We start from the raw sequence: 7,604 nt of genomic DNA, 5'->3' as shown, positions 1-7,604 counted from the left end.
ACAAACAAAAAACATCAAAGTGGAGATTCAAAGCACTGTTTTTCCTACTCTTGGACTTATTCTGATCCAAATGTCTATAGCTGAGCATATGGGATATCTCATTAAGTAAGTGTAAAGTTTTATGGAAAAAAAGATGTACTATTAAGTCAACCTCCTAGAGTCCTGAATAGCTGGACAATTCCTGACCTTGATATATTCACTTTCATTAGCACCTTTGAATCCAAATAGATTCTAATTAGACCTATGGTGAAGAATTATGTTGAATTAGATGATAAGTTTCAAAAGTGAGTAAAAATATCTATGTTAATAATGGTGACAATTGCTCATTTTCATCTTGGAAAGTTTCCCAGTTTTTATTCAGGGAAGAATTGCTGTCATGTGTTTACTGACGGTCCTTCCTGATCCTTATATTCTGACTAGGATTACCTTTTAGATTTCCTGTCCGTCAATACTTGGCAGTTATTATGCTGGTAGGTTTTTTTTTCCCCCTTTTGGGGGGTAAAAACTTTGAAATGTAAAAATATATCAAAAGTTGATGATGCAATAGAGTAGAGCTCTCAGAAAGAAGACCACCTGATGAGTCAGGAAGCCTGGAGTCTAATCTAAACTCAATAGTTAACCAGCCATGTGACCTCGGGCAGATCGCTTAATCTTTGTATCAGTTTCCTCATCTTTTAAGAGGAAGTAATGATGTCTACTTTAAATGGGTAATATTGTGTAGAAGTAATTAACACAGAGCCAGGCATAGATGAGATGCTGAATAAATGTTAATTCTACTCTAAAAAGAGTTAACGTCTGCAGGTCTAAATTTTCACAGGCTCTAAATAGGTCTAATAATTAAAAATATGCTTGCATTTCTCAGAACCAGTCAACGGCAGAACTTGAGGATCATTGGGGTAAGGATGATAACAATAAATTCTGTAGTAGGCATTTGTTTTTAATCCTTAGATGGTTCCAAGATATTGGAGCTTATCTGCATATTAGTGTTAAGGTACAAAAGAAAGAAGAGGATAAGAAAAAAGACATATTCTGGCCTTCTGAGAGCCACCATTAGTATAATAAGAAATCTTTGATATTGATGTGATGATTTTATGCTTTTTGAGTTTCTCAACTTTTGTAGGGAATTTTTAACTTATTTTAAATTTGTGATAGTTTACACTGAAAATTTTAAGACATTAGTTTTAACCTTGAGGAAGATACAAATAAATAGAAAGATATTCTGTACTCATCAATTCAAAGAGTTAATGCTGCTAAAATGTCTATATACTATCGAAAGCAATCTACAGATCCAGTGTGATCCCTATCAAAATAACTGTGCCAATGGCATTGTCACAGAGATTGAACAGATAATCCCATAATTTGTATGGACACAGCAAAGGCCCCAAATAGCCAAGGCAATCTTGAGAAAGATGAACAAAGCTGGAGACATCATGCGCCCTGATTTTTAACTATATTACAAAGCTCTGGTAATCAAAATAGTATGGTATTGGCATAAAAACAGACGTATAGATAACAGAACAGAGAGCCCTCATATAAACCTATGTATCTACAGTCAAATAATTTACAGCAAAGGAATCAAGAACATACAATTGGGAAAGGGTAGTCTCTTCAATAAATGATGTTGAAGAAACTGGATAGCCACATGCAAAAAAATGAAACTGGACCCATATCTTTACATCATACACAAAAATTAACTCAAAATAGGTTAAAGAATTGGATGTAAGAACTGAAACCATAAATATCCTAGAAGAAAACAGTTGGTAAGCTCCTGACATTGATCGTGATGATAATTTTTTGACTCCAAAAGCAAAAATAAACAATGGGACTATGTCAAACTAAAAAGTTTCAGCACAGCAAAGGAAACTATCAGCAAAATGAAAAGACAACTTTCTGATTGGGAGAAAATATCTGCAAATAATATATCTGATAAGGGGTTAATGTTAAAAATATTAAATGTTAAAAATGAAAAACTCATACAACTCAATAGTCAAAAACCCAAACAATTTGATTAAAGATGGTCAAACGATCTGAATAGACATTTTCTCAAAGAAGGCATACAGATGGCCAATAGGTTCATGAAAAAATCTTAACATCAGTAATCACTAGGGAAATGAAAATCAAAACCACAATGAGATATCCCCTCACACCTGTTAGAATAGGCATTATCAAAAACACAAGAGACAACAAATGTTGGCAAGGATTTGGAGAAAAGGCATCCCTTGTGCATCATTCATGGGAATATAAATTGGTGCAGTTCAGTTCAGTCACGTCCGACTCTGCGACCCCATTGACTGCAGCACGCCAGGCTTCCCTGTCCATCACCAACTCCCGGAGTTTACTCATACTCATGTCCATTGAGTCGATGATGTCATCCAACCATCTCATCCTCTAGTGCAGCATTATGGAAAACAGTATAGATGGGCTTCAAAAAAATTAAAAATAGAGCTACCATATGATCCAGAAATTCCACTTTTGAGTCTTTACCTGAAGGAACAAAAACACTAACTTGAGGAGATTTGTACACTGTCCCCCCCATGTTCATTGAACCACTACTTACAGTAGCCAAGATAGGGAAACAACCTAAGTGTCCACTGATGAAGGATTGGATAAAGAAAATGAGGAATATATATGCAGTGCAATATTATTCAATCATAAAAGGCATGAAATCTTACCATTTGCAACAAGATGAGTGAACCTTGAGGATATTATGCTAAGTGAAATAAGTCAAACAGAACAGGACATTTACCCTATGGTCTTACATGTGGAATCAAAATGAAAAACCAAGCTTATAAATACAGAGGACAGATTGGTGGTCACCAGAGACAGGGTGTGGGGGATGGGCAAAATGGATGAAGGGGGTCAAAAGGTACAAACTTTCGGTTACAAAATAAGTAAGTCACAGGGATGCAATATACAGCGTGGTGACTGTGGTTAACAATACAGTGTTGCGTATTTGCATATTTGATACTTGCTGAGAGAGTTGATCTAAGAAGTTCTCAGGACAAGAAAAAGAGTTTGAAACTATGTATGATAGTTTAACTAGATTAATTGTGGTCCATGGCAAGAAGCTTTATGATTAAGGAGGTGACTCAGAAGCTGCACACATTACTTCTCACATCTTATTGGCCTGAACTTAGTTATGTTGCTACTTCTAGCTGTAAGGGAGGCTGGGGAATGTACTCTCTAGATGGGTGACTGGAGATTCTGTTACTTAAAGGAAGAAAAAGAGAATGGACGCTGGCTAATAACTAGCAGTCTCTGCCATATTCACTTACTCTTTCAACAATTTTAGTTCATATGTGACCACTGGTCTCTCTTTTATGCATTCTGTCATTGGCAACAGGGACATGACTGATATTCCCAAGCTGCCTTTGAACCAAGACAAAAATGTTACTGGTCCTTGGAGTTATTTTCTTATATGTTACTATATCTGTTTATCTATCTGTCATCCATCTATACCCATCTATTATCTATCTGTTTGCCTTTTTTGTCCTGAGGGTACATGTTTGTCTGAAATTCTGACATAAAAACTTCTTGGTTTTGTTTAGATTCAGTTTTGTCAAGGAATTTATATATATTTTATTGGGAAAGTAACTGCATGCTAATGAATGAGTAGGAGTCAACCAAGAGTAGAAATAATTATAAAGCACCTGTCAAAAGTGAAGTGCTATAGAAATGCTAAATAATGACACTAATAAAAAACTGATTGTCGTGACTTCAAAGGAAGTGTTAAGATGGAGTGTTTTGATGTGTATGGCATTTGAATGATCTAAATAGGTGTTTAGATACTCACATGAGAGACTGTTCTAGCCACTCAAGGGAAGTAAGAGTCTGTTCTACCCACTCAGTATTTTGATGCTTCCGTGAGAATTTTCTCATCGTTATATATTATTATTTTAAAAGTAATGCTTGTGTTGTTTTGATTAAACTCACATAAAGAAAGGACATTACCTACCAAAAATGTGACATTCTTCTTACACCGCCTTGCTTTGAACCTTAAGTTCCTGGAGCACCTTAAGTTCATAAATCCCTTTGGTATGTTCCAATATCCCTGATTCCATGGTTTAACCAGATGCACAAGTTAGGGCTACAAATTGGTAGTGAATTATTTTTTATTTTTAAAGAGCTCAGCTTTTATTGAATGTGTTACTAAAGAGATTTAGTCAAAAAGATCAAAGCCCATGTCATCATCAGACTCTTTAGATTCTGCTTTCTATGCTTTTACTTTCTTCTCCTTAGCTGGGGCAGCAGTGGTGGATAGAGCAGGACCTCCTGCTGGGGCAAGTCCACCAGCCCCCACATTGCAGTTGAGGCTCCCAATGTTCACATTGGCCAAAGCCTTTGCAAACAAGCCTGGCCATCAACATTTACACAGGCTGCTTTAATGAGGACATTGATCTTATCTTCCGTGACCGTCACCTCATTGTCCTGCAGAATGAGGGCCAAGTAGATGCAGGCTTGCTCCGAGACAGAGGCCATGATGCTGGTGAGTGCTAGTCTCCAGATAAAGTGAGGGTCTCACCCCAAAACAGCCTTAGCTTCTTTGGACGGACTGAGCATCTTAGTGGCAGTGGAGGAAAAAAGAAAGAAGTGGTGAATTCTTATTAGAGTTAGAGCTTTAGGTTAAACAACTTCCTTGTTTTAAAGATGTATCTTTAAATATTTATAAGATACAGGAGGCTTCTCTACAGGCAATAACCTGGTGATTTGAAAGTTAAGGGAAAGAGAAATGGATGCTTTATATTGCTTGTGTCGGTATATTTTTTAAAGTTCTTTGTTTATTAATCTTCTCATGAAAAATCTGCACAATCACCACAGGATTATCAGTAGTTTAAAAATAATAAATAATAGGTACTTTAAATTGTAAACTCCTAAGTGTTTGAGATAGCTTCAAGTTCAATTCCACCCTACCCATGTATGATTTGTCTAAAAAGTATAATTTAGCAAAATGGTGAAACCTCTACCTCTGGACTCAAAGTTGAGTTCAAATCTATCCTGTGATTTTGGGCCACCACATGATCTTTTTTTATACCTCAATTTCTTCACTAGTTAAGAGGGTGTTGGAATAATAGAGCAACCTTTTCTTAATAGGGTTGTGAGAATTAAATGAAAATGCACGTGAGGGGTTTACCACAGTGCCTAGAATATGTAAATGCACAGGAAGTGTTAGGGATTGGTTTTCTACTTTTTTCATCTGCTCAAATATTCTGTGAGAGCAGCTTCCACAATTTTTTCTGCTGGTGAGGTTTCATGGAAATACTCTTTCATGATATGGCAGTAAGGCCTAGTGGTTGAGCTAAAAACAATTCTAGCTCCACAAATCAGTCTCTGGCTGTGTATCTGGTGAGTTAGCTAACCTTTCCATCCCTGGGGTTTCTCATTTGTAAAATGGAGGTGATAAATACGAGTACCTCCCTCAGAGGGTTTCTGTGACAGCTAAAGAGTATGTGAAGTACTCAACCCAATGTTTGATGCTTATTAATTGTTCAGCAATTATTGCCTCTCACTCATTTTAAAGCTTACTATGGTTATTTATTTATTTGGAAAAATGAATAGGTATTTTGGGTGTCTACTTATTCCATTTTGAACACTGTATGTAGATTTCCCTACTTCAGGAATAGTTCTTTCAGTACCTTGTGGTCTTCAACGTGGTTTCTCAGTTAGGGCAGGGCGTGCTATCATGAACAAATGAAAGGAAGACAACCCCAAACTGAGAATTTAGTTTTCTGACTTTCTGGATACCTGCTTAGTTCTAACAGCACCCTCAGTTGTTTACAGTAGATGCCAGTGAATAATATATCTGGGAGTTTTATGGTCTTTTCTCCTTTTTAAAGTTCCTAATAAAATGAAAAGATGGTAGACAGCAGAGGTCAGAGGTGAAGAGAACTGGTACTAAAATGATTACTTTCCTCTCCCAAAGGACTTCCAGGCATTTTCTTAGTGTCCGAACTGGTAACTTGTAGTTTCGATAGGGAGGCATGAGAATGGAAGAAGAGGGTGCAGGAAAGGGAGTCACCATGTTTGGCTGCTCCCTCAAAACCACCTGAAGCAGACACAATGCAGGTGAGGCTGCGAACAGAAGCTCTGCCCTGAGAACCCACATCTAGCGGGCTGCAGTGCTGGACATCTCATGGCCCTGTGGAAGCTTCAACGGCACGATGTGTATTTTGCTAGGTTTGGTTTATCATATGTGGAACACTGACATAATAACTGCTTAATAGTTGTTTACTAGCCAAATACCTGAAAGTAAAAAATAACTGCTGATAACCTTTGTTAGACTCAGTTTAGTTTAGGTGTCGCTGGTGATGAGAGATTATACTCTTTGTCAACTTTATGCTCAATAATTTTGTAAACCAAAACAAGGTTTTTATGTACTAAAGAAACTTAAAGAAACCTGTGAAAAATCCTTTTGTTAAAATTGATTAATCCTTGCCTACTGTGTATTTTGTAAATTCCTCTCTCCTTAAAGTAATAGAGAAGCCTGAATCTAAAATAAAATGCTACAGAACAAGCTTAACAGCCTAGGGAATCTGAAGTCACTACTTCTTCAATCTTAAAATGTAGATCTGTCTACTTACCACTTTCTTCTTTCAGAACCACCTGCCACCAAATGTTAAATTAATACATCTCTATGGGTAATTGAAAAAGAATATTTGAAAGCACTATAGACTCTTCAGAATGGAAGTGTTATATTTCACTCTTCTGTTATTATTTAAAAGTGTATGCTTAATTCTTTGTAGAGCCAGTTCTCTAAGGTAGAAATTCTCTGGGGCAGAGGTGCAGGGGGTGGGGAAAGGAGGTAAAATTTGGGGGTTTCTTTCAAAAGTTTTGCAGAGAGGGTTCTCAGAGCAGCTATCTTCTGGTTCTGCTCTCACTGACTGTGAAATCATGATGGGGGTTAGCCTTTTTCTGCAATTACCGCTGAACTGGGCCATGAACCTGGGAGAAAGCCAGGTATGACCTACCTGCAAAATGGGGCTCCAGGAGAGCCCTGGGACCCCATCCCCCTTGACCCACCTTTATCTTTCAGCAAAAGGAGAAAAGTGAGTCCTTTCCAGGGCTTGTTCTGGGCTCCATGGTCCTGGACTTAGGCAGGATGCAGCCCCTGAAGTGTAATGCATTTTAAAATACTCTTTCTGGGAAATGAAAACATGATTTTGAAGTACTCTGTAGTATTGAAATGTAACACTCTGCTTCTGTGAGAAGCAAGACGAGCTTTAGGCTCACTGGTGCAGAAGAGTCCTCAAGGCAAAGAGGCTCAGAAACAGCAGGGATGGGATCTTCAGAAAGGTATCGTTCATCCTACAAAACAAATGGCTCTAATTAAAAAATTCATCACATTAGCAAGAGTAGCTCAGTTGGTAATGTGGCAGTGGGAGCAAGTTGTAGAAAGGCTCCACAGAAATATCTGCTCTACGGTTTTATATGTTGTTTAGAGTTATGATGAAAGGGATTGGATATTGATGGCCAGCGGCCTCCAACACTTCTGGCTATTCTCTACTCCTCTCACTCCCTTCACCAAAGAATAAGAACCTTAGAAAAATTTCTCTTCGATTCTCCTTTTCATCCTCTTGTCTGACTACTTGACTGCAACAGGGAGAGCT

At 37.6% G+C, this 7,604-nt stretch overlaps 1 pseudogene; it reads right to left on the bottom strand.

Moving 5' to 3' along the window:
- Nucleotides 1-4,094: 4,094 nt before the first annotated feature.
- On the bottom strand, nt 4,095-4,479 carry LOC145529238 (large ribosomal subunit protein P1 pseudogene; annotated as a pseudogene).
- Nucleotides 4,480-7,604: the final 3,125 nt, after the last annotated feature.

This window comes from Giraffa tippelskirchi, chromosome 12 (assembly GCF_054371585.1).
Source record: "Giraffa tippelskirchi isolate mGirTip1 chromosome 12, T2T-mGirTip1v1.2.pri, whole genome shotgun sequence".
In the NCBI taxonomy this organism is placed as follows: domain Eukaryota; kingdom Metazoa; phylum Chordata; class Mammalia; order Artiodactyla; family Giraffidae; genus Giraffa; species Giraffa tippelskirchi.
The sequence above is the reverse complement of the archived record's forward strand: the minus strand, read 5'-3'. Positions and strand labels throughout refer to the sequence as shown.